The sequence below is a fragment of the Osmerus eperlanus genome, chromosome 26 (assembly GCF_963692335.1).
Source record: "Osmerus eperlanus chromosome 26, fOsmEpe2.1, whole genome shotgun sequence".
In the NCBI taxonomy this organism is placed as follows: Eukaryota; Metazoa; Chordata; class Actinopteri; order Osmeriformes; family Osmeridae; genus Osmerus; species Osmerus eperlanus.
In genome coordinates this window covers 3,778,397-3,806,217 of record NC_085043.1, presented here as the reverse complement: position 1 = coordinate 3,806,217, position 27,821 = coordinate 3,778,397, and the positions used below count along the sequence as shown (strand labels likewise).

General features: G+C 41.9%; 1 protein-coding gene and 2 long non-coding RNA genes across 5 annotated transcripts in view; 2 read left to right on the top strand and 1 right to left on the bottom strand.

Moving 5' to 3' along the window:
• LOC134012989 (uncharacterized) overlaps positions 1-27,821 on the top strand; it is a 354,410-nt gene that overhangs the window by 43,181 nt on the left and 283,408 nt on the right. The window lies entirely within an intron of this gene.
• palm1a (paralemmin 1a) overlaps positions 1-27,821 on the bottom strand; it is a 159,858-nt gene that overhangs the window by 49,526 nt on the left and 82,511 nt on the right. The gene's annotated exons all lie outside the window — the stretch shown is intronic.
• LOC134012990 (uncharacterized) lies at positions 11,188-11,610 on the top strand. The gene is made up of 2 exons (XR_009928665.1): positions 11,188-11,329; positions 11,419-11,610. It is a non-coding gene; the product is annotated as an uncharacterized LOC134012990 (long non-coding RNA).

The window sequence follows — 27,821 nt, the reverse complement described above, 5'->3', positions numbered from 1 at the left end:
TTTTTGAGAAACCTTTTTGTACTACAGAAAATTGATATTAATTTGAAAAGAAACAGAAATTGAGAACATTTAAGGAGATTTCAGGATGTGTGCCAAAGTGTGTCTTAGCAGCAGGCGGGAGAGAAATGCCTGTTGACCTAAGGTCCTAACCGCTCTGTAGGAGGTCACCTTCAGGAAGGGTGAGCTTCTTTTGCCATCTATAAAATGGAGATAAGTTGCAGGGGAGTACATCTGGAGACAAAATCTGGGGTGACTTAAGGGTTAAACAGGTTTTTGTTTGGTTAACCCTTGTGTTCTCCTCGGGTCGTTCTGACCCATCAGTCATTGTGACCCACCGTCGTATTGCGACAACTTTACCGCATACAAAAACAAAGTGAAGCATTTTCTTTTAACCGTCGGGCTGTCTCAGACCCCCCACATTGCGAAGGTTAAAAGAAAAGTATTTTTATTTGGTTTTGTATTGGGTAAAATTGGGTAAACACAATGATGGTTCGTTATGAACCTTTGGGTCATGTGACCCGAAGGCAGCACGAGGGTTAACTGAGGGTTATGACTCCCTGATCTGGAAGAGAAATGCTTATCTGACTTGGAGAGGAGCTTTGACATCAGGGCCTGGGTTCAGCTAGGATTGAGGCCTGCCTCACAGACATCTCCGCCTGGATGACCGAGCACCACCTCCAGCTGAACCTCGCCAAAACAGAACTTCTCATCATCCCGGCTAAACCCTCCATCTCCCACGATCTCTCAATCACCCTGGGATCTGCGACGGTGACCCCTTCATCCTCTGCCAGGAACCTTGGGGTTACCATGGACGACGAGCTCTCCCTCACAGCCCACATTGCTGCGGTCTCCCGGTCGTGTAGATTCACCCTCTACAACATCCGGAAGATCAGGAGATACCTGTCTGAGCACTCCACCCAGCTGCTAGTCCAAGCACTTGTCCTCTCCAAGTTGGACTATTGCAACTCGCTGCTCGCTGGTCTCCCAGCATGTGCAACCCGCCCTCTTCAGAGGATTCAGAACGCAGCGGCCCGCCTGGTCTACAATCTACCCAGACACTCTCATGTTACCCCGCTCCTCATCTCTCTCCACTGGCTACCTATCATGGCCCGTATCAGATTCAAGACCCTGGTATTGACCTTCCGAGCAGTGAACGGGACTGCACCCGTCTACATCAAGTCTCTCCTGCAGCCTTACACCCCCACCCGTCACCTACGGTCTTCTTCAGACAACCGCCTGGTGGTCCCACCGCTCAAGACCGCCCGGTCCCAACACAAGCTCTTCTCCTGTCTGGCCCCCCAGTGGTGGAATCAACTCCCCACCTCCATCAGAGACACTGACTGTCTCCCCACATTCAAGAAAAGGCTCAAGACGCACTTGTTCTGGGAGTACAACGGTACTTAGGAATGGTTCGCTTGACCCGATGTTAGTTTCCTCAAGGATCACAATGACTCTTGCTCAGAGACTTGTTGCTCTTGTGGTTAGTGGTAACTGTTTTAAATTTTTTGTACTCGCAGTGATATATTGTTTTTATTATTGTTGCTTGTTTTTTCCACAGGTACACTTGCACGTTCATGTTGTTTAATTGTAACTTGTTTAACTACATGCTCTTATGGTTCTTCCCTTTGGCACTTACTTTGGTTGTTCACAATGTGTGCTTCATGTTTTGGCTACTCGCAATGTTTTATGGCTATCTTGTTGTTATGATCAGTGACCTATGCACTTTGTAAAGCTCTCTCTTGGAAGTCGCTTTGGATAAAAGCGTCAGCTAAATGAATAAATGTAAATGTAACTAACACTGTACTGTGTTAGAAAAACCTGACTGACAGTTTACTGAATGTTTGATGGTTTTAGAAATGACCATGAAGACAACAAGTAGGCATGTTCGTATCCTGATAATTTCTGTATTGATTTCCTTGTTGCAATGTTTGTTTCTATTTGATTTTGTGTGGTTAAGGAGATCTGAGATGAAGTCCAGGTCTGCTATAAGGTGCATAGACGTCGAATGACCACTAGATTAACCCTCGTGCTGCCTTCGGGTCACATGACCCAAAGGTTCATAACGAACCATCGTTGTGTTTACCCAATTTTACCCAATACAAAAACAAATAAAAATAATTTTCTTTTAACCTTCGCAATGTGGGGGGTCTGAGACAGCCCAACGGTTAAAAGAAAATGCTTCACTTTGTTTTTGTATGCGGTAAAGTTGTCGCAATACGACGGTGGGTCACAATGACTGATGGGTCAGAACGACCCGAAGATAACACAAGGGTTAAGTGATAACAGGAAAACTCTATAGGGCAAAACCCATTATGTCTGAATGCATTCTTGCCATTTGACTGGATGACTTTATTTCTTTTACCTATGTTTTACTTTTTATTAACCATGGTTTGATGTTATCACCTGTATGTTTCAGTATATTCAGGGGGGAGCTGTCGGAGAAATTTAGAATGTAAGGTTATATTCTGCAAATACTGGTGCTAGCATTCCTTTGTCAGTAGAGAGCCCTCTCCCCACATGACCTATAGATGACACTAGGCTTACGTAAACAAACTGACCTAGGTTGACCATTATCATACTAGAGGTGCAATAAACCTTATCTGTGTTGAGTGAATCATATGGTCAAGCCTAGGGTCGGAGAACTCGGTAAGTTTCCACGTGCATGCGCACTCTGTCTCTGGGATCGATAATATTGACAGCGGATATGCAGGGGAGGAGACTTCTCACCAATAAATGGTCTTACCTGAAGACTTGTGAACCAGACAAACTTTGTAGCACAATGGCGTGTGATGTTTTTGTCTCCTTGTGGGCCGGCCGCAAGCAATAAAGCTTTCTTAAACTTGTTCACTGACTGACTGTGCAATGCTTGTTAGATTAATATTTCTGACACACTCACACACCAAAAAGAGAGACAGGCAGGCAAGTGTGAAGATCAAGAACAATGATCATTCAGAAGTTGTGCTACCTGTAAAACAAAGTGATTTAAAAAGTCACATCGAAAACCATTGGTAAAGCATGTAACATTGCCTTTTGGTTTTCCTACAATGTCATGGAAGTACTCTGGGTAGGACTCCAGACACAAAGATGGACCTTTCCACCCACATGCTTACTAGGAAGTCTAATCTTCAAGTTCTCGTTGAAATGATCTTTTTTCATTCCTCCCCAGATGTTTAGAAAAAAAGAAAATTGAAGGATCTTTCTCCTTTTCACAAAATCAAGTGATGGTGACATGCCTAGCAGGCAAGTTATCTTCAAGGCTGCGCCCCAATCAGTGTTGGGGCAGGTCTGTCCGAACCCCCCCCCCCCCACGCCGAAAAACCCTTACGGTGTGTTTACACTGCAGCGACGCGATGCGAGCGACATGTTTTCCATTCATTTTCAATGGAGCCAGGCGAATCACTTGCGTGGTGCATTGTGGGTAGCAACGCGACGCGATCGAGTTGAGATTTTCTCAACTTTATGCAAATGAGGAGCGATTTTCGCTAGCGATGGCCAATGGCAGTGTTTTCTTGTTTCTCGTAACGTAGCAACCATGGTAAACATTTCTAGCTTTCAGTTTTTAATATGGAGGAGAAACTAATCGCCTGTGTGGCTGCATATCCAGTCCTGTACGATACGTCTCTGTATTTGTACAAAGACATTAATAAAAAGAATGAGGCCAGGCGCAGGTTTGCCGACGTTGTCGGTGCTCCTGGTGTTTTTTTTGTACTTTGTACTCTCGAACAAAGTTACGTTCCAGGGAGTTCCAGCCGGGCTACTACTATAAGACCGGCTGGAACTCCCTGGTCGTATCGACAGATTAGCAGAGACTTTGAGTACTATAATAAAACGTTTTTACACATGTCAACGTGTATGTCTATTAAACAGTTTTGTATTTTGTATACAAGTTGTATTTTGATCGATGTTGCGAGTACGTAAACCCAAGTCTGCACACTTGGCCATGACAACTACAACAGTGACTTTAGAGAACTACAATTCTACATTAATCTGTTTGATACGCCCCCGCGCGTGGTGAACTGTGGGAAGGCGAGCGATGGCAAGCGATTCGCGTCGCTGCAGTGTAAACGCACTGTTACAGTGCGTTCACACTGCAGCGATGCGCGCGACAACATGTTTTCCATTCATCTTCTATGGAGCCAGGCGAATCGCTTGCGTGGTGCATTGTGGGTAGCGACGCGACTTTATGCTAATGAGGAGCGATTTTCGCTAGCGATGGCCAATCTGAGTGTTTTCTTGTTTCTCGTAACGTAGCAACCATGGTGAACATTTCTAGGTTTCAAGGTGGAGGAGAAACTAATCGTTTGTGTGACTGCTTACCCAGTCCTGTACGATACATAGCTGTATTCGTACAGAGATGTTAATTTAAAAAAACGATGCATGGCGCAAGGTTGCCGAAGTTGTTGGTGCTTGTACTTTCAAATTCAGTCTAGTCACATTACGTAACTTCGTTTTGTGGTAACTAGCTAGCTAGCCCGGCTGGAACTCCCTATCGTATCGACAGATTAGCAGAGATTTTGAATAATATAATAAAAAGTTTTTTACACATGTCAACGTGTATGTCTATTAAACAGTTTTGTATTTTGTATAGAAGTTGTATTTTGATCAAAGTTGCGAGTACGTAAACCCAAGTCTGCACACTTGGCCATGACAACTACAACAGTGACTTTAGAGAACTAGATTCTACATTAATCTGTTTGAAACGCCCCCGAGCGTGGTGAACTGTGGGAAGGCGAGCGATGGCAAGCGATTCGTGTCGCTGCAGTGTAAACGCACTGTTACCCTATATTTCGGAGCAGGTTAATGTAATAGTCTAATAGCTAATGTAATATTGGACATATTTTCGTCCTATTTCCCCTAAAGCAATAAGGTTAGGCTACTTAAAGAGACCTTCCACTCATAAAGTATGTTCTAAATGGCATAAATGCTGCCAATTAATACACGTAACAACTTAATGTAAATGGTCAGTAGCCTATAGACCAGGGCTCTTCAATAGGCGGCCCGTGGGCCGAATCCGGCCCCCGAGCAGCTTTGGACTGGCCCCCGGAGTGTGCTCCAGTAACCTCATTCAGTTCGTGACTATGACAAAAAAAAAAAAAACACTCGTGACCAGGGCCGGACTTACCATTGGGCTTGACTGGGCTCCAGCCCATGGGCCCCGTCCTGTAGGGGGCCCCGCCCGTTTACGTGCAGCGGAGGACTGAGCTATTAGCCAGAATGCTAAGTTATGCTAGCAAGATTCATAGACAAGAACATTGTGTACGGTTGACAAACCGTAAATATAATTTGACAATATGTTTGACAAGAAGACTAGCTAGCTAACAAGCCATGTCATTGTCCCCAAATCAATATCAAGGTTTTCACGAACAAGGTATCGGCCATAAACTAGCTAGTACTAGGCTACAGTACGGCCGCAGCATGTGTAGCGGGTTGAATAGCTAGCAAATGGATGTGAGATGATCGCATCAAAGTTGACATATTCTCCAAACAGTAATTATAATTTGACAGTATGTTTAACAACAAGACTAGCCAGCAATCTAGCCATGTCATTGTCTTCAAATCAAGATTTTTATGTGTTGGCCGCAGTCTGAAGTAGAGCTAGGTTGACTAGCGAGGTGAATCGAATGGGATGTGAAATGAGCGGTTACGTGACACTGACTGACACAGTAAATTCAGAAAAGTAACATTTTCCAAATAGGTTAAAAGAAATATTGAAGTCACTCATTGTTGTAATTACATGTTAGCTTGGTAAAGTTTCTCAAAATTGTAAACTGAGGTTTTGACTGCGTGACTGCGTCCCTGATGTTATTGGGTGTGCTCAAGCCTTCGGCGAGAGCACAACCTTTGTTCTCTCACATATATATTATTATTATTTTTATTTTTTATTTTTGCCCCCCTAAAACTCAGTCAATATTTGGCCTACATAGACAACGTAGGTGTCAAAAGTTTCGTCTTGGTAGCGATTGAGTTGCTTGTATTGGGATTTACGTTCCGTTGCACGGTTTAAGTAGAAATTACGTTTTTGTGTCGAAAAGTGAAGCTAACGGTGGCTAACTTGCTAACCACAGTCAATGACGTCACTAACGTCACGAAAACTCGCGTGACTACCTCTAGCAGAATATTAGTTTAGCAGCTCGTTAACTTCTGGGAGATAGCTAGGCTAACTATAGCTTTACTGCAAGGCAGCTGCAGAAACCCCACAAGCAAAGAGGCCAGGTGATAACTATTTACTAATTTTACTTTGTGATATGACACACAATTGTGATGTGTAATGTACAATATAAGCTGATATTATTAAGGAAGTACATCTACTTTCGGAAACAGTAGTCTACTATTTCACTGAAGTATTAGCATCATGACATTAGCCTGTGTTGCCCGGGCAACACATACTACAGTGGTCTATGATGTAGCGTTATCTGTTTTTTCGTTAAAATAAACATTCCTCACATATACATTTTCGTTGTAGGGTTTATTCTGACATTAGTAAACGATTTGTTGGTGAAATTACCATTACCTGTGGTTTCAAACCAGTGTAGCTCACTGCAACGCTGTAGCTTACGTGAGACACACTACAAAAACATCTAGCTTACACAACTGTAGGAAGTCACGGCGACAGAACATGTTCGGCACTCCCCTTACTTAAATCAAAAGTCTATCTAACTACTAACCTGAACTTCATTGCCACAGCCTAAACGTTGTCAATCTGTTCATGAAAATAATTAATTTCAGCTTAAACCGTACAACGGAAAGTTAAATCCAATTCAACCAACGCAATCGCTACCAAGACGAACACAGCAGTAGTCTAGTACTGTACCGTAGTAGTACAATTTACCGGGCAGCTTCTCCACACAGGGCTATATCGCATTTTGCGTTGTTACTGACAATGATCGCTACCAGTGAGCTTTTTATGAATGAGCGATTTTCCACTAAATAAATGTCAAGCTTATTTACGTTTTGGGGGGCATATTTTCAGGTAGCAGATGGTACTGTTTGAATCACGATTCCATCTTCTACTGCCGGGTAACGTCGTAGAATAATCTTCAAAGGGGGTTCTTTATTAATTAATGAATGCAATGAGTAGGCTAAATGCCTGAAAATATCATGAGAAGGGAAAAACTTAAAATGACGTTTAAGTCATAGAGATTAGGTCCATTTTTACACCGGTCTGCCCAATTTATTAGTTTTGTTTCAACGATGAGGCTGCCTCTTGCAGGGGAAATGAGAAGACATCTATTTCATTCTACACTTCACTCGTATTTTCAGTTGTAAATGAGCAGCAAAAAAAAAATGCTTTTAAATCTATGTCATCTTTATAAATAATAAGTATGCATTTTTATATAAAATATACAGAGATATCAGTTGTAAAAATGTCATTCAAAAACGGACCCCTGTGCAACCGACGCAAGCAAGCACACCCTACAATTTCCCCAGAAATTGTACCCTCTCTAGTTGTTACTTATTTCAGACACTTTGTACAGGCTCATACCAAGGAAAGATGTTCTTTGCTCATACAATGTAGCCAGCTCAATAATTTAGAACGGTGAACAGTTTTGCTGGAACTACTTGGCTGATCAGAATCGAGTATTCACCCAGACCATGGTATAATAACTTAAAAAAATGTTTTGTCATTAGGGAACATTTAGTCATTGAATCGTTAATTCAGGAGATTCGTTCAAAAATGCGGATTCATCCATGAAACAAGTGAAGTATTTGAGTAGTTGAATCATGCATTCAAACCAAGTTTTTTTTTTATAATTCAGATTAATTAAACATTCAGCAATTCAGCAACACTTCAGCAATTAACATAAATCATGTTATTTTGTTTAGTTGTTTGTTCAGAATCGTGCAGCTCTAAATACATATAGCTTGTGTATGTATCATTTTGTTCTATTTAAAGTCATGTATAGTTGGTAGGGCCCGAAAATGACCTAAGCCCAGGGGCCCCCACCGCCCTTAGTCTTCCATTTTTGTTAGTTAATTGCATTTTCTCCAATTGTCTGTTAATATGGCTTGGTTATTGCTCACCTGGTTTGATTTTTGAATCCTTGGGCATATGCGGCCTCTTGGGCATATGTTGTTATATGCAGTTACAAAATAGAATATATTGACTCCTTCAGTATGTTGTTGTAATTTCTTTATTTGTTACCGTGATTACTCATATCCTCCGGCCCCTGACTTTGCCTCAGTTTCAAGAACCGGCCCCAGCTCCAAACTAATTGAAGAGCCCTACTGCTATAGACCAAATATTTGCTTGTAAACATTCGGGATGCGCGCGCAGCATGGTGGCAGAAAATTATACATTATACAAATAGTTCTATTTAAAAAGACCAAAAAGGTCGAGGAGGACAGCCTTTAAGAGAGAAAGCGATTCTATTGATCTGTCTGATGTGACAGATCAATGGGGAGACAATTTTGATTTGGGGCACTAAAGTCTTGAAATTTGAGTGAGAATGTCGCCCGGTAGACCGCATAGTATTAGGCGGCAGCCATGTCTTCGCGTCATGTCACAAAGTTCATAATTTTACAGTTTTACAGTCAAATCTACACAAAAAAAAGTAGAGCAGGGAAGCTTTCAAGAGATATGGGAATTCAGCTTTTTGCACCTAAAATAGAAACGTCGTGAGCAAAGGCAGTAATCGCTATCGAATCAACAGACGTGCAATTTACTGTAGCTAGCAGGGGAAGAATACAAACAACGAAAATCACCAGTTAACTTAATTTAAATTAGCAAGCATTATTAGCACAATAATTATTAGCATTATTGTTCGATCATTAGGGATGCTAAATTGAATAGGCTAAGCATCAACAGGCTACATCCCTTTTTTTCTTACAAAGTTAACATTGAATTTCTGCTGTCACAGGAGAATCTCTCGTCAGTGAACCGACCTGCGGATTTCTTTTTCCCTGACCAGAGGGATCTTACTCACATATTTCAATTTAAAGCCCACTCTAGTCAACGACCGAGGAAGTGAGGGAGAATAGTGGGGTACGTGAAAGAATAAGAGAGAGACCGTTGTCTCGCATTCCATAACAGTCCATTATTTTAGCAAACGTTTGGTCTGTACGCAACAAGATTGAGGAATTACATGCACGTTCATTGTCAAGACAAATTTGCTTGCAATTACGGAGACATGGCTATTGAAATCAGACTCTGATAAGAAAATATTAATCAATGCAGCCCATTTCGTAGCCTACTGACCTTGATGCAGGTATAACTGTCAAGAAGCGGGTGGAGGAGTATGTTTATATATAAATGAACGCTGGTAAGACTGTTGTGGTAAGAGACTATGCAAGAAGGACATTGAGATGCTCACAGTATCCCTCCGTCCACACTACTTGCCTAGAAAGTTTCCCCAAGTATTTGTGTCTGTTGTGTATATTGTGTATATATGCCCCAAAATTTCAGACATTATCTCCAGAAGCCCCAATTTTTATTATGGGTGATTTTAATAACTGGGCATTGGAAAAATCTGTAAGGAATATGCAGCGGTATGACACATGTCCAACTAGGCATAATAGGTATTTGGACCAATGCCTAGCCTAAAATGTATGACGAGTCTAAATAACGGCGTAGAAAAAGAGTGGAAGTGAGCTATATTTGAAGAACAGGATTGTTGCATAAGGAATGCAGATGTATACCATTCACTTCAGGATGGGAGCCTAACAGCTTCCTTTAATGAGGAATGTGTAGTTAAACTATTTAAACAGTATAAAACTAAAGTGAGTTCTGTCCCTGATGAAATAAGTGGTAGAGTGCTGAAACAGAGTGCAGAGCAATTACGTCCTATTTTTACTTACAGTACATCAAGTGACCAAATAACAATGTATGTCCCTAAACTTTGGAAACAGTCTATTATTATCCCTGTAGCAAACAACAATTGTCCTAAAGGCTTAGTAAAATAAGTACTAATGGAAAAAATATAAACAATTTATTAATCCAATGTAATTTTCCTAAAGGAGGGGGAATGGTGTTCAGAATGCGACACTGACCTTACTACTGTAGCACAGACCCAACGGACAAATCACGGTCCCAGTCACACCCTTCTCCTACTCCCGACAAGAGAAAGGGGTTATGACCCCTTCCTTATCTTCCAGGAAAAGCTTCAAAGCCTGTTGCCCAGCATGGGGTCAGAAGGCAGACCACATGGCCCTACAGTATTCAGTTCTCCAGTAGACAAAGGAGTCTGAGGAAAACTGACCTTTCATGGATTTATAAACATTCCCCAAGGACTCATGGACACAATTTCAATGACAGTAGTTAATGTGTTATAATGTGTGCTTTTCTCATAGATTAGAATGTTGTTTTAATTGATGTTTGATCATAACTTCCCTTCAGGTAGGGTTGTCAGTCAATCTTGATATCAAAATAATTGTATCGTACGAACAAAACCATTTATGAATGTTGTACTGTTATATTTTGAGGTATAAGTAATGCATGAACATTTTAAGCATTTCTGGCCATTTCACACCTATACGTGAATCCCAGGACAACGCCCAGCTGGAGTAACAGACCAATGAACCAATTCACCTTCACAAAGATACCCCTTTTTTCTTGTGGTTTATAAAACCCACAACGCACAATCGCCCCCGTTTTTTTTGTAGGAATTCACCTGATATTATCTAACATAATCCCTTAGATAACGACTACGTGAATTTCACTAGAATTTAGAATTAGTGCGAATTTCGATTGCAATACTATACAGATTGTATGAATGGGACTTTTTACAAGCTAGCCGACAGGTAGCCTGGCTTTACAGCTAGCAACAACTGTAGCTAGCGTTTTGGGCCACATTCCTGTTCTCTGAATTGGGTTATCTAGCAAGTTATTTTAGAGTCCTGCCATTTGTTCTTTCTTCCTTCATCATTTTCATCCCTTTGGAATTGTGTTGCTGTTGTATTTCGCAGTAGTGGCCAATGCTAGACTCATTATAGAGTGAGTAGGCCTATAGTTGGTTTGGGTCAGGGTTAGCCATGTACTTACTTATTACTTATTTAGCCATTATGTTTGACTCAGTTTCTCATCACAGTTTGTTGAATGTGTTGAACTTTTCATTCCAAAATACAGATTTTTAGTTTTTGATGCTAGGTTTCATCATTGTGCCAAACCAAGTATGTTTAATTCAGACATATTTTAAAGTGCTTTATTCTTGCACGCCCATGTGTGCATTTTTGCATTATGTAGGATTTTCTTTTACAATTTCATGGAAATCTTCCAGTGCATATAATTATTATTTTTTGGACCCAATCACTGCAGTTGTTTTATGTTGTAGTTCTTTCAATTCAGTTCACTTTGAAATAATGGTCCAGATCACAGTTACTGCGGGATGACAAGGTAACGCTTGAGTATTTAGTGAGGAGTTAACATGTTTTTCACTTTAAAATAATGGTCCACATCACTACTAGTTCCTGCGGGATGAAAAGGTAACGCTTGATTAATTAGTGAGGAGCTAACATGTTTTTCACAAGTAATATAATAAGTCATTTAATTTTATATTTGACACATACTGTACAGGCATACATTTCTGTGAGGCACTAGTGATATTCTAACAAACATTGTAATCTGGAAGATGTGGTTTTGCGCTTATCGCAACATAAATGCAGCCCATGTCTTCATTAAGGATGCAAATAGTTTTTGACAAGAGAACATCAATGTTTAAATTCATATCCTAAAGAGAAGCCCTCCTCAGGCGGCTACTGTAACATAAAGGTAGGTCTTTGGAGTCTGAGACATATTGAACTGACACTCAATAGCTCATAATAGTGAACTAGGGAGTCAGGTGGCTGAGCGGTTAGGGAATCGGGCTAGTAATCCGAAGGTTGCCAGTTTCATTTCCCGGCCGTGCAAAATGACGTTGTGTCCTTGGGCAAGGCACGTCACCCTACTTGCCTCGGGGGAATGTCCCTGTACCTACTGTAAGTCGCTCTGGATAAGAGCATCTGCTAAATGTAATGTAACTAATCCAATCAAGAGCGTGTCAGCATCACTTCCTAATTATTAAGATTTTTAAACAAATTATAATTATTTGTATTATTCGATGTTTAAGATTGAAATAAACAGAGAACATACATCCATCCTTTGGTAAGAGTACTAGTCACAATCTCAACCTGTAGCTAACGTATTTTGGGGGATATATTATTCATAAACTGGTTTCCACAAAGAACCCATTTGAGGCACAAGCTTCTGAAATGTTATGACCATGTTAAGAGTAAAAAAAAAAATTTTTAGTTTGAGGAGTGTCACACTAACTCCTCACATGTGCAAACACACATTACTTTACTCAACACCAACCAATCATGGCTTTAGAATAGGCCTATAAATAGTCGATTTGAGTCGATTGAGTGGTGGGTATAATTTGAACCTTTACTGTAGAAATGATAACAGGTATGTAACAATCTACTGTAATGTACTTGTGTACTAATGTACACATAATAGCTGTTTCAGCACAACACACGGTATACTATACACAAACATATATTTTAGCACCCATGCATCCATTGACTGCAGTACACTGCATGATTGGTCACAATCTGGTGGATTACTGTATCATACTGTGCAACAGTACATTGACTGTAAGAAGACATTCTGACAATATTGTAGAAAATAGTATATATTACTGTATGCTACAGTTCATGGCTCACACACACACACCATTCTGTAATCACCTTTTTCAAAATTAGGTTTGGTTTATGTCCTACTACACTCTTTCTTTCGTACTGTGTAATACTGTATTCACAACAACAAATGCTTACAGTAAAAAAGACAGGTTTCAATCTTGTTTTCGTGTTTACCATGAGTTTTCATCATCTCTGCCATTTACTTTCAATCTTGTACAGAAATGTTCATAGGAGCTCATGAAAGAGGAGCTTTAGGTTTTGAATAACTGTGTGTATATGATATATCCAAAAATGTAATATAATGGTAAAAGTGTTTGCAACATGAGACAAATGTTTGCTTTTGAGACGTGTTTGTGATATTTTGAATGCAGTGCTTCATTTTGCAAGAGAAGCGAGGCATTTTGCATTTTGTGTGTGCAGTTCTTGGATTTGTGTGTTAAGTTTTGAAAAAAAGAGGACAAGTTAAAAAAAATAAGCATTTGAAAAAAAATGTTCGGTGTTAATGTAGTACTACCTATTAATTCCTGCATAGCTACTCGTTAACAACGGACCATTATTCTAAAGTGTTCCTGAAATATGTTCAGATTTTCTGCACAAAATGCAACCTTTACGAAGACAATGTGGAGAAATAGAGTAAATATTTTCATCAGTGTGCAGTACTAGTCTTGTGTGTTGTGTTTGGTCAACATATTCATGTACTTTATGTACTCTACTGTAACAATATCTCTGACAAAATCAAGCAGGTTATATAAAAAAAAGAAAAGAATAGTTAGTGTAAAAGTGTTTTAAATTGTGCACAACAGTGTGTAACTGGTTCAAACAGAGTAACATTTTATGAACCATGTGTGTGGCGGCATATGGTGACAGAATTGGGTTTTTATACATGATTGTATAGTTTTGAACAAAGTTTTATTTTGCAAAAGATCGGTGTTCTGCTACTTGTGTGTCTGGTTGTGTGAATCGTGTGTTGTGTTTTGAGAAAGTGAGCCCTGTTTTCAAAATTGTGCTTAAGCAATTGGAAAAAACTGTAATGCGTTGAGATGTTTCACCTGTAGAAGAGGTCAAGGGAAAGGGATAAGGTCCCATAATGGAACACATTTTGTTTGGGCTGACAGAGAACTGAGGAAAGCCCTCTCGTCTCTAAATCAGAACAAAGTACAAGGAACTTCAAAAAGGAGTTTCAGTCCCCCTGGAGCATCGCACCATGGAAGAGTATGGGAGCATCTCAAGATCCGTAAGACAGGTGCTCCATTCTATGTTAAAACAGCAGACTTTAGACGAAGAGGGACTGCAAACTAGGGCTGGGCGATAAAAAATATTATCGAAGTAATGACTCCCCTCAATAAAAATATCGTAACATTAATTCATTTTCAATAATATCGATAGAGAATAATTAGGAACAGCAGTCCATTACATTTCTGTGGTGCAGCAGGAAGTTGCGGAGAAATGGTATACGCCCACTAAAATACACTGAGCACCGCGAGTGGAGTAGCGGAAAATGAGTCTTGTTGCCGAAAACAGTGGCAGCGATAGCCATGGCGAGGGAGCAACTTCCAATGAAGAAATTATTGAGAAAAAGGGTTAGTCTTTTTCAGTTATTTGGAAGTGGTTTGGCTTTTTGAAATCCGACAAAGAGCAGAGCAATGTTCAGTGCAAATTGTGTCGTAAACAGGTGGCTACCAAGTCTGGTAACGACAAACCTTTTTACCACCTGAAGCAAAATCACTTGTTGGAACATGCAAAAAGTGTGAGTTTGCGCCAAGGTATTGATAAAAAGCAAGGTTTTAAAAAAGCTTAAGTTACTTGACCCCATGTACGTGCTCCCTGGCTGCAAACATTTCTCTCACACCGCGCTGCCTAAACTTTATGCCGAGTGTAGGGAAAAACTTTTTTTGCTACTACTACGGATCTGTGGTCTATTGTCTTAATTATTGTTATCGAATGTAAATATAAATATCTATCGTGATAATCTTTTACCCATATCGCCCAGCCCTACTGCAAAATCTTATGTGAAGTAGAGGCCATCTTAAACAGCCACACTTGATCACGACAGTCACCAGTGACCCGAAAGACTTAGAGCCTCTTACTCCAAACCACATCTTGCCTTTGAAGGCCAATCCATTCTACAACCTGGTATCTTTGACAAGGACGACCTGTATGTTGGAAGCTGTTGGAGACAGGTGCAGTATGTGACAGACTTCTGTCGTTCAAGTACTACAAGCGTCTAATATACCTCCAGTCACTCCAATGGTGATTTACGCAAAAGGGACAAGGCTATCGTAGTCTACATCAAGTTATGAAAGATGTCTGCAGAAATTAAGTCAGTGAATCTAGTGCAGATATCGTCTTTTAAATGGACTTTAAGTGAACTAAATGTGTGCAATATGTTCATTCTCTTCTTAGTTTTCAGCAATAACCGAGTGGAGACATAAGTGTGTTATGATTTCCTTAAATAAATAACCCTAACTCTGGCAGGAGATAATGTCTGTCCAGATGTGTCCTGTGTGCTGTAGAGTATCAAGTCACGTTGAATAAAATAGGAGCTAACAAAACCCAAAGCAGGAGGACTTATCAATTACCAAATGAGCAGGGTTGGGAGGATTACTTAAAAAATGTAATCCGATACAATTACAGATTACCTGTTAAAAATTGTAATCAGTAACCTAATCCAAGTATCACAATATTAAAGTAATGTAATCTGATTACTTGGATTACTTCAATGCCACATGTGAAAATGAAGAACACAGAAAAGACACATCAATAAAATGGCTTTAACCCTTGTGTTATCTTCGGGTCATTCTGACCCATCAGTCATTGTGACCCACCGTCGTATTGCGACAAATTTACCTCATACAAAAACAAAGTGAAGCATTTTCTTTTAACTGTCGGGCTGTCTCAGACCCCCCACATTGGAATGGTTAAAAGAAAATTATTTGTATTTGTTTTTGTATTGGGTAAAATTGGGTAAACACAACGATGGTTCGTTATGAACCTTTGGGTCATGTGACCCGAAGGCAGCACGAGGGTTAATTTAAGTGTATTCTGTAAGTCAACAGCACAATGTAACCTTAGAAAAGAAAGACGAGGAAACCAAGTTTTAAGAATCAAAACGTGCCCTCTGCTCAGTGTTTTTTTTTAAGCGTATTTTACATGAAAGAAAATGTAGAACATCCATTGTATTTTTTTTTACACTAAAGGACCAAAGGCATGTGCCTCCATACTGAAGGCATAAAGTCAATCAAATTGTAGCTTTGGGTAAAACATTTTGTTGTAACGGAGGAGGAGGACTTGCTCCATGTGTTCATCTGACATTCTGCTACGAGATGAGGTAAGTACATTTCCTCCGTAACTAAACAGACGTTCAACTGGGGCACTGGAAGGCAGAGTAGTGTTATATTTTATGAACAGCTGCTTAACCAAGGGAAATGCATGCAGGGAATCCATGGTCTTCACTGTATCATCGAGGAACCGCCGAACCTCTTCCTCCGCTGTCCCTCTATCAGCCCTGTTACTATTCCCAAACACAAAGAACTCCTCATCTGATTCATGCTCAGAACACCATCTCTTAGAGATGGTGTTCATTTCAGCTGCAGGAGGTCCCCTGGATTCCAAAGATGCTGCTTCCTGAATCACTATTTTGCACATATCCTCTTTATTCTCTGGAGAGAGCCAACACAAACGAAATTTTGGCATGGTGGTTGTTGCCATTTTTGCATCATGGCTACTCAGTATGGCACCAAAGCGATTATCAAGAGCCTCAATATGACTGCAGTGAGGATGTTTGCTGTGTAGGTAACATGGGGCATTTTTTCAGAGAGCTTGGACTTGAGGCTTAAGATGGTTGGAATGAGGAACACAAGATAGCACTTTTTCTCCCCCTGTAGAAGATCAATCGATTGAGCAAGTGGCTGTAACACACATACATATTCCCTGAGAAAAGTAATATCATGAATGTGTAACCTGGGCACTCCAAGCCTTCCGCAGATGTCGCACAGCTGATCCTCTGTAAGTCTAATCAGTTTAGAAATGGCCAAATATTCAGAGCTCCATCTTGTGACACATGGAACAGAAACCCTCATATTGGCAATATCTTGCACTGCTTCTGCAGCTGCTGATGACCGATGTGCCTTATTCCAGATGGAAGCACACTTTCCCATTGCGCTTCGGTAAATTTTCCCAGATGACCCTGTTGATGCTGCTTTATCCACCCCATTGGTGGCAATCAGTTTGAGTGTGTGCGTTGCACATCTTTGATGAGGGGGAAGAGAAAAATGAAGCTCCTCATCTCCCTCCATCTCCAGAACTGTATCCATATCTAAGAACCTTATTCCATCATCCAATTCATCTGCTGCTGCCTCCTCAGTTGATTCAAATTCACGGAAAGCTTTAACAAAGTTACTCCCATTGTCTGTAACTGTAGCCCTTACTTTGCGTTGTATTTTGTATTCAGCATGTATTTCACTGATGTTTGCAGCAATGACATCGAAAGTATGACGTCCCTTCACTCGTGCACAGGCCAATGCTGCAGACTTCCTCTCCATTGTATCCTCCTCAATCCAGTGGCATGTCATGCCAAAAAAACTTATATTATGTGCACTCCACAAGTCTGCTGTTGTGCACACATTTGTCACTTTCTGCAGTTTTGCAGTCAAGATGTCTTTCATGGCAGCAAATTCCCTCTCAATACGCTGTACTAATGTCTTTCTGCTCATTACTGTTTTGCCACCACTGATTCCCTCTACAAGCCTTTTGAAAGAGACCTGCTCAACCAAGGAGAAAGGCTGAACATCATCAATTACAAATTCAAATATGAGTCTACTGACTGTACTTTGGGATGTGCTACTGTGCCCAAATGTAAGTTTGGATTGTTTGAAGGGAGGATGTAAGGCCTCTTGTCCATCGTTTTCAGTGATTCCAGATCCACTTGGCTTGTCATTGGTCGGCAGTAAGCGATTTGCATGCTTCCTCTGGAAAAAAAACAACAAAAAAAGACTTACCATGGAAACAATAAACGAAGCTATCTAAAGTAGCTGCTGCATTGATATCAGTAATGGCTAATAGAAAAGTTTTGTGTAATTACTGTTTTTTGAAAAAGAAGTGCAGTACTTTACTGTAGAACTGTTAAGAAGTTGTATAGTCCGGCGGTCATTATCTTAAAATAAATCCCCACAGGACGAACAGTACAGGTTAGCTAAATAATTGTAACCTTAGACTAGCTAACTGACGTTACAGTAGTTCTGGTATTTATCTCCGAATACAAGTTAGTTAAGAAAAGTGAACTGTTGTTTATGATAATCTAGAAAATGTTCATTGTAACTGTACACAAAATGTACTGTAACCATAATCTGCTATTTAAAAAGATCAAGGCTAATGTTCGACATCCAACTGTCATAACTACAGTATCAGCTACTGTAGCCCAACTGTCAGTTGTCGTGTAGAAGTTAGCTTAGAAATGTTGGTTTTACCTGTAAATGCTTCTTTAAATTGGATGTGGATTCCTTGGATAGGGACAGCATGTTGACTGTGGGGAGGCATAAGCTGCATTGTACTGTAATATTATTTACACTTTCAGACTTTAACACAAAAAAAGTGGCGATATTTCCAGCCATTGAACGCATTTTTGTTGAGCTCGTCATCATATCGACTTCACTGCTGCCTTCTGGGCATAGAGTTAGCTTCTGGGTTGTCTTCTCGGGGAGTTTTGTGTCCAGGATAATGTTCTTAATTTATATAATCTCAAATGTGTATTTTATATGTGTAATCCTGTTTGTAATCCCAATTTTTCCTAAAAGTGTCTGTAATCTGATTACGTCTTTTTTTTGTTGTAACTGTACCGGAATACATTTACCTTTTTTTTGTATCCCGATTACGTACCGCCGTTACATGTAATCCGTTACACCCCAAGCCTGCAAATGAGGCTACTAAGACTAAAGGCCGATTTATACTACTCCGTTTTCACGGACACGGAACGCCCTCTCCGACATGGAACGCCCTCGGAGAGCCCCTCGGAGAGCTTTACGTGCACCTCCTGATTTTCCTGACTATCCGTCCATCATTTTACGGATACCCCTTGGCTGTGATTAGTCCGTATTACGAACCGCTTGCGTCAGGGGCGGGGTTTCTGCAAGCCCCCACCCCTCGCCCCTCGGCTTGAAGCAACGGCCCCGGTGGATGTAGGTGGTATTGCATTTCTTGTTAGACTTCCGGCTCTTCCGGTCGTTTTTATTCTATTAACTCCAGTCAACATTTACAAAACTATCTCCCCCAATAATTTTTGTTCGATTCTCGAACCTGGCTCATACTACTAGCTTTTTCATAGAAGAATTTTTCCTGATGCTGATTTACATGTACTGTTTATCTGAAATATGAATTGTAAAAACGTACAGCAATGGCGGTCAAAGGATTCTGTTCGTCTTGTTGGTCACGGCAACCCATAGAGTTAATATTACTAGAGGAAGCAACTTTTGTCTTCCAAGATGGCGTCCCCATTCATTTCTATGAAAAGTGCTCAGTGGCGCAGTGAGGCAAGCGAGAGCGCGAAACTGGACCGCGCCATCTTTCCACTTCCGACTCTTCCGGTCTAGCTTTAAACAGTGGCTCTTTTTTTCCATAGCTCCGAGACCTCGTGCACGCTTGCAATTAGCTGTACACGTCATACTTTGCGACAACCAGTCGCGAGCATAGATTTATATGGTTGCGAGCGTGTGAGTTAAGGCATTGCAGTGGCAGAATGGGGTACAAATCCGATTAGAATCAGAGACATGATGCAAACTTTACGGAAATGTGTGCTGTCACTGTATAGTATTCCTTTCACTTGGTTTTTAGAAATAGGCTATAGGGCTAAATATAGGGCTATTCTAGATGGAACTCATCACATATGTTGCTTTTTTTCTTGTGATTTGAGTATGATTTCCAACGCATTGAATCGGATTAAATAAACTGTTAACATGAACACCTAGCTCCGTCGTTGTTCTCGCCAGGCAAAGAAAGCTTAATAGTTATTTTGGTAACAGAAATCTTCCATAATGCAGACTTACCATAGCTTACTGTCAACTGTATATTCAAACGAAATGCCACGAAATTCACACTGCCTTCAATTTACATATCAGTGTAGAAATGTGGCCTGTGTTTTATATGTTCAACCTACAAAACCAAACGCCTATTAATGGATATAACGTGATCTAATAAGACTTGGAAATAATGTAATAAATAAAAGCTTGAGAAGTGTGTCTAAAATATACTTTATTTAACATTTGCCTTTGAAAGGGGCATATTAACAGAACTAGGCCTATATACAAGACGTTTCCATCAGATATAAGTGGGGGTGAAACATAGTCACTGAGGACCTTCATTGTCCCACAAAAGCAGTCTGGCTTGATGACACGATTATAAAAAAGAATAATGGGTGTGTTTAACAAAAGCTTCTGAAGGCAAGACTAATCATATTTATATCATTTCTTATTGTGGTTATCAGTTAAAGTATTAATCTTCGTCTTTGCTCCAGATAGACATGTCAACAATCTATGCTCACGCTTAACATAATATAATATTTGCCATCATGTCATGAACGTAAAAACTTTCTTGACAGAAAAAAATCTAATCTGTTTTAAAATAATGTGAATAAACTATATTAACAACATTTCATGTATGTGTGACAACCATTTGCTAAACTTGCTACAACAGGGCAGGCAACTCAAGCCATTTCTCCCTGTTCTCATTCAATATGGCTCATTCAGCTCCAGGTAAATCGGCTATCGGACAATGCGAACTTTTGTGCTCGTGCCGTTAGTATCCGCGAGCACATTTGCAGGCAACTTTTATTGACGTAAGCAAATAAATGGGGTGCTAGTTTACCCATTTCAGATTGGTTTCAAACTTAGCAAAAATCAGGAAAAATTCTTCTATGAAAAAGCTAGTAGTATGAGCCAGGTTCGAGAATCGAACAAAAATTATTGGGGGAGATAGTTTTGTAAATGTTGACTGGAGTTAATAGAATAAAAACGACCGGAAGAGCCGGAAGTCTAACAAGAAATGCAATACCACCTACATCCACCGGGGCCGTTGCTTCAAGCCGAGGTGCGAGGGGTGGGGGCTTGGATGGGGGCTAGCAAACTTTGAGAAGAGTTCAACAAAACATCCAGCAGGTGGTGGTATACAGTCAAATTGAGATTTTATCGCATAGTTTGGAGATGTTGAAGCGTGATATCTTATTGTGGAGGACATAACTACGTCCCCGGATATGTTGACAGCATTGATGGTCAGTTTGGTGACCCTGGATCAAGTTAATATCCCTGTAAAAACAGCAGCGGCGAGTGTTTACTACGAGGATAGAAGTGCGGTCGGGTTTGGACAAGAGTAGTGCACGGCTAATTTACCGGCGCCAGCGTCTTTTCACCGGCTCTAGTAAAGGCTAAGCCAACTCAATTTTTTTTTACAATATTTAGCTTGAAAGGTAAGAAGTTAAAGCTTAACGTGAAATCAGTAAATCAGCTGAAAACGTGATACAATATTTTTTATCAATATTTGAAGTGGCATTTTATCAGAATGTTAGCTAAAAACCGGTCGGGATTGGACACAGTGACGTTAGATCTTAGTAATTTCAGTTATTTCTCTGATTATCTATCACTTTTCCTGCTGCCATGAAATGTGCTAGCATACTAAGCTATTTCAATGAAATGACACCGAAGACCTCAAGAGACTATTATACCTTTATTCTGTCAAATTGGATTGTAATTGAATATCATAATTGTAAAAAAAAAATTGTATACTTTCAGTTTTACTCTGTTTGATTAAAAAACCTGGAGCTTGGAAACTACATCCTGACTTCGCGTCTTTATGAAAGGAGTTAGGCTGGCTGTCGACATGTGTTAAGAAACACCTGGAGGACAGTACAGTAAAAAGACGTATCTCAAAGGAGTAAACAAGTTACTACAAAGACGGAGGTATGTCGGACAAACATTCACAACACTCCGGCTCTGTAACGGCACCATCTGCTACCTCAGTAGCCCGCGCCAGAGCAGAGGCAGCGAAGACTCGCGCAGCCTATGCGGAGAGAGAGGCTGCAATGAAAATAGACAAAGCAAGATTAGAAGCAAGTCTAGAAGCCCTTACTCTTAACATGCAACGTCAGCATCAGGGATCATCTCAGAATCCATACTCACACTTGACGCAAAATCCTAGTCCGCCTATGAAGCCTACACCTGTAAACAGAGAGGCCGCATCACGTATCGCAACCCGGCGTCCCACTAGGCACTCCTGGATTCCCTTACTCTCCATACACGCCCACACCGCAATGTCCACCTGACGACATGATGAACATGGCTAGATATTTAGCACACAGGGAAATTGTCAGCACAGGCCTAAAGCAATTTGATGATTTCCCAGAGTCATACAGAGCTTGGAGGTCATCATTCCTAAATTCCATTAATGACTTGAACCTGTCCGCAAGCGAAGAATTAGATTTGCTGTCAAAAGGGCTGGGCAAAGAATCCTCCAATTACATCAAACGGCTCAGATCAGTCCACATAGGGAACCCCAATGCGGCCCTGCAGATGGTCTGGGCGCAGCTGGAAGAAGTCTACTGCTCTCCAGAGGCCATTGAGCAGTCTCTTCTTAACAAGCTAGACCACTTTCCCAAGATTTCCAGTAGGGACTACCACAAGCTACGAGAGTTAGGAGATCTTCTAAAGGAGCTGCTCTCTGCAAAGGAAGACGGGTATCTGCCCAGACTCATAGTGTTAGACACAGCCCGTGGCATTAACCCCATAGCGGAAAAGTTGCCTTATGGGCTACAAGAAAAGTGGATCTACCAAGGGTCAAGGTTCAAAAGCGAACACAATGTTACTTACCCTCCGTTCTCTTTCTTCACCCATTTTGTGTGTCTCGAAGCAAAAATTAGAAACGACCCTAGCTTTACTCTGTCCAGCGTCAGCTTCAATTCACATGACAGGCCAACACTCAAATTCAATAACAAAACGGCTGTGGCAGTGCATAGGACAGAAGTAGACTCCGCTACTGGTCATGAGAATTAAAACAAATCCGATGATGTGGCTAAGCACTGTCCTATCCACGATAAGGCCCACCCTCTTAAAAAGTGCAGAGGCTTTAGGCTAAAGACACTGGAGGAGAGAAAAGCATTTCTTAAAGATAATGGCATATGTTTTAAGTGCTGTGCATCTAGCACTCATCTGGCAAAACAGTGCCAAGCTGAACTTCAGTGCGTGGAGTGTGACAGTAGGAATCACATCAGTGCTCTGCATCCTGGTCCACCCCCCTGGTCATCAAAGGCCGCTGATCTTGCTGTAAAGGACGGCTGGGAGGGAGCAGAACGGGAACAATCCACTAATGTCAGCACAAACTGCATAGAAGTCTGTGGAGAAGGCCGCACAGGATGATCATGTGCAAAGATTTGTCAACATCCACACTTAAGGTCTATTGCATCAGAAATCCCACACCTGGATCCAAATGCACACATCCTCCTACTGCTAGGCAGAGATGTGCTCAGAGCACATAAAGTCAGACAACACATCAATGGGCCTAACGACGCCCCCTTCGCCCAGAAGCTTGATCTTGGCTGGGTGTTAGTAGGTGAGATGTGCCTGGGAAATGCCCACAAGCCAAACGTTTTCAGTGCAAAGACTAATGTACGAGAAAATGGACGCCCCTCACTGTTCACTCCATGCCCCAACCACATTCAAATCTCACACACACTGAAAAGCAAAACAAAGGAAAAAACATTAGGAAACCTTGTCTTTCAGAAAACTAAAGATGACAAACTTGCTCTTTCCATAGAAGATGAAAAATTCTAGAAAATTATGGATGAACACATGTCTAAAGATGAGGCCCACAGCTGGGTCACACCTCTTCCCTTTAACCCTTGTGTTATCTTCGGGTCATTCTGACCCATCAGTCATTGTGACCCACCGTCGTATTGCGACAGATTTACCGCATACAAAGACAAAGTGAAGCATTTTCTTTTAACCGTTGGGCTGTCTCAGACCCCCCACATTGCAAAGGTTAAAAGAAAATTATTTTAATTTGTTTTTGTATTGGGTAAAATTGGGTAAACACAACGATGGTTCGTTATGAACCTTTGGGTCATGTGACCCGAAGGCAGCACGAGGGTTAAACATCCCAGGCCACACTTCCCAAATAATAAAGAGCAGTCCCTCAGTCGTCTATCCTCTCTGCGCCGCACCCTGGAAAAGAAACCAAAAATAAAAGAACAATTCATAGGCTTCATGCAGAAAATATTTGATAATGATCACGCAGAGGTCGCACCAACACTTCCACAAGACCAAGAATGCTGGTATCTACCGACCTTTGGCATATATCATCCCAAGAAGCCAGATCAGATCAGGATCGTGTTCGACTCTAGCGTACAACACTACGGTGTTTCTCTGAACGACGTCCTTCTGACCGGGCCATACTTGAATAACAGCCTGTTAGGCGTCCTGATCCGCTTCAGGAAGGAGCTCGTTGCCATAATAGCAGACGTCCAACAGATGTTCCACTGTTTCGTGGTAAGGGAGGACCACAGAGATTACCTACGGTTCTTATGGCATCGTGACAATGACCCCTCAAAGGATATCATAGAATACCGCATGAAAGTCCATGTGTTCGGTAACAGCCCTTCTCCTGCCGTGGCAACATATGGGTTGAGACGGGCTGCAAGAGATTGTGAACAGGAATACGGTGCTGCTGCTGGGCATTTCATAGAGCGCAATTTCTATGTGGATGATGGGCTCGCCTCAATGCCCACAGAAGCTGAAGCCATTCACCTCCTTCGGAGTACACAGGCCTTGCTATCTGAGTCCAATCTGAGGCTTCTCAAAATTGCCTCCAACAGCTCTGCTGTGTTGAAAGCCTTCCCTAAAGAGGATCATGCTAAAGAAATAAAAGATCTCGACCTCAATGGAGAAACACCACACACACAACGCAGCCTCGGACTTACCTGGGATATTGTAACAGACATGTTCAGCTTCCAGGTGTCAGACAACGACAAGCCATACACACAACGTGGTGTACTATCGACAGTAAACAGCCTGTATGACCCGATTGGATTTGCAGCTCCGGTGATAATCCATGGAAGGCTCTTGCTCAGAGAACTCTCAGTGGACAGCCTTGAGTGGGACTCACCTCTGCCTGAGAATATGAGGATGGAGTGGGAAACATGGCGTCACTCACTTAACCCTTGTGTTATCTTCGGGTCATTCTGACCCATCAGTCATTGTGACCCACCGTCGTATTGCGACAAATTTACCTCCTACAAAAACAAAGTGAAGCATTTTCTTTTAACTGTTGGGCTGTCTCAGACCCCCCACATTGCAATGGTTAAAAGAAAATTATTTTTATTTGTTTTTGTATTGGGTAAAATTGGGTAAACACAACGGTGGTTCGTTATGAACCTTTGGGTCATGTGACCCGAAGGCAGCACAAGGGTTAAGGACCTTGAACAGCTACACATCCCTCGGGCCTATACAACGCCCTCTTTGTCAAAGGCCAAAAGAAAGGAACTCTGCATATTTTCAGATGCAGTGGCCTACCTCAAAACAATGCATGAAGATGGGACCTGCCAGCTTGGTTTTATCCTAGGAAAGGCAAAGTTAGTTCCTCAGGTAGACCTCACTATACCACGGCTTGAACTATGTGCTGCATTGCTTGCAGTAGAAATGGGAGAACTCATCGTGGATGAAATTGACTTTGAGCCAGACGCCATAGACTTCTACTGTGATAGTAAAGTTGTTCTAGGATATTTATATAATGAAACCAAGCGCTTCTATGTATATGTGCATAACAGAGTTCAAAGGATAAGACAATTCACCCGTCCAGAGCAGTGGCATTATGTGCCTACTGAGCATAACCCAGCAGATTACGCTTCAAGACCAGTTCTAGCATCACAGCTGGCGAACACCTTCTGTCTGACAGGACCAACATTCTTGTGCAAACAGCGTGTCTCAAGCACAATCACACAAGAGCCGTTTCATCTGATCGCGACGTTGAAATCCGTCCTGAAGCAGCAACATATGCCACTCAAACAAGTGTAAAGCAGTTCAGCCCTGAGCGGTTTGAGAGATTCTCCCGGTGGACCACCCTCCTCAAAGCTGTCTCTTCTCTCATTCATGTGGCCCGCTCATTCAAGTCTGCTCCTGCTGGAAAAGATGTGAAATGCAAAGGCTGGCATCACTGTGATCAACCTACTGCCGTAGAGCTGTTGCAAGCTAACAACATCATCATCCAGTCAGTGCAAGGAACAACCTTTCCTGAGGAAATCAAAGCACTGTCTCACAATAGCGGTGTCTAAAGTCCACTTTCAAGACTGAATCCTTTCATGGACGAAGGAGGCATCATTAGAGTTGGTGGCAGACTACCCAATGCAGAGGTGGGTAACAATGAGAAGCACCCCCTTATTTTACCCGATGTCCACCACGTCTCCCTGCTTCTGATCTGCCATCATCATGAGAAAGTTGTCCATCAAGGGCGTCTCTTCACTGAAGGAGCCATACGTGAGGCAGGACTGTGGCTACTAGGAGGGAAAAGGTGCATTAGTAAGGTATTACACAAGTGCATCACTTGCAGGAAGCTCCGTGGCAGTGTAGAGGAGCAGAAGATGGCAGATTTGCCTAAAGAACGACTCTGCGTGTCACCTCCATTCACTCATGTCGGATTGGATGTCTTTGGGCCATGGAACATAACGGCTCGCAGAACCAGAGGAGGACAGGCCCAGAGCAAACGCGGGGCCATATTATACACCTGCATGAGCGTCCGTGCTGTTCATATCGAAATCATTGAGTCCATGGACAGCTCAAGCTGCATTAACGCTATCTAGAGGTTTTTCGCCATCCGGGGTCAAGCAAAGACACTCCGCTCTGACTGTGGCACAAATTTTGTTGGGGCCAGCAAGGGGCTAGGATTCAATGAAGTGATGAAAGAGCCAAACATCCAAAGCTACATTTACATTTAGTCATTTAGCAGACGCTCTTATCCAGAGCGACTTACAGTAAGTACAGGGACATTCCCCCCGAAGCAAGTAGGGTGAAGTGCCTTGCCCAAGGACACAACGTCATTTGGCACGGCCCGGAATCGAACTGGCAACCTTCAGATTACTATCCCGACTCCCTCACCGCTCAGCCATCTGACTCCCCCACTCCCCCTACATAAACCAGGAAAGCTGCACATGGCAGTTCAACCCTCCCCATGCCTCCCACATGGGAGGAGTTTGGGAGCGCATGATAGGAGTGGCGTGTAAAGGCTGAAATATGCTTCTGCGTCTCCGTTTACGGATGGGCGGGCGCACGGATACGCACGGATACGGACGGATAGACTTCGTTTATGGTTCTCCGTAGGCTGTGGGTGCTGAAAACAATTCACCTCCAGAAGAGTAGGTGGCGCAACGGTTTTTTGTAAGTCGTCGTGGAGAGTTTATTTACCTAGGTTATCGAGAAGTCGGAGCAAATTTACAAATTAGCCGTTTCATCAATAAAATACGCACATTTTCAGCAACTACACTGCCCATTTCTCGTCACATTTTAATTCAGATGCTGATTTACATGTACTGTTTAGCTGAAATATGAATTGTAAAAACTTACAGCAATGGCGGTCAAAGGATTCTGTTCGTCCTGTTTATCATGGCAACCCCGCCCCTGACGCAAGCGGTTCTTAATACTGACCAATCACAGCCAAGGGTGTCTCCGTAGCTCTCCGTCGCTCTCCGAAATTACGACGGATAGTTAGAAAATTCAGTAGGTGCACGTCGAGCTCTCCGGGGCTCTCCGAGGGCTGACGGAGAGCTCGTAGAGGGCGTTCCACGGAGACGAGGGCGTTCCCATGTGTCCGTTTTTCGAAAAACGCAGAAGCATATATCGGCCTTAAGAGCTTGGACTCCATGCTGATGCAGAATAAAGCAGCTCTCTCACATGAAGTTATATGCACGCTTATGGCCGAAGTGTCTGCCATAATGAATGCCAGACCACTTGTCCCGGTCCAAACTGATCCAGACTCTCCCTTTCTCTTAACACCATCTACTTTACTCAATCAAAAGGGGGGCCTAATGGCGCCTCCTGTAGACTTCGTAGAAAAAGACCTCTACAAGCGACAATGGATGCAGGTGCAACATATGGCAAACAGATTCTGGAACAGATGGAGAGCAGAATACCTCCAAACACTGCAACCTCGTCGAAAGTGGCAAGAGGAACAACGCAACATTCAAG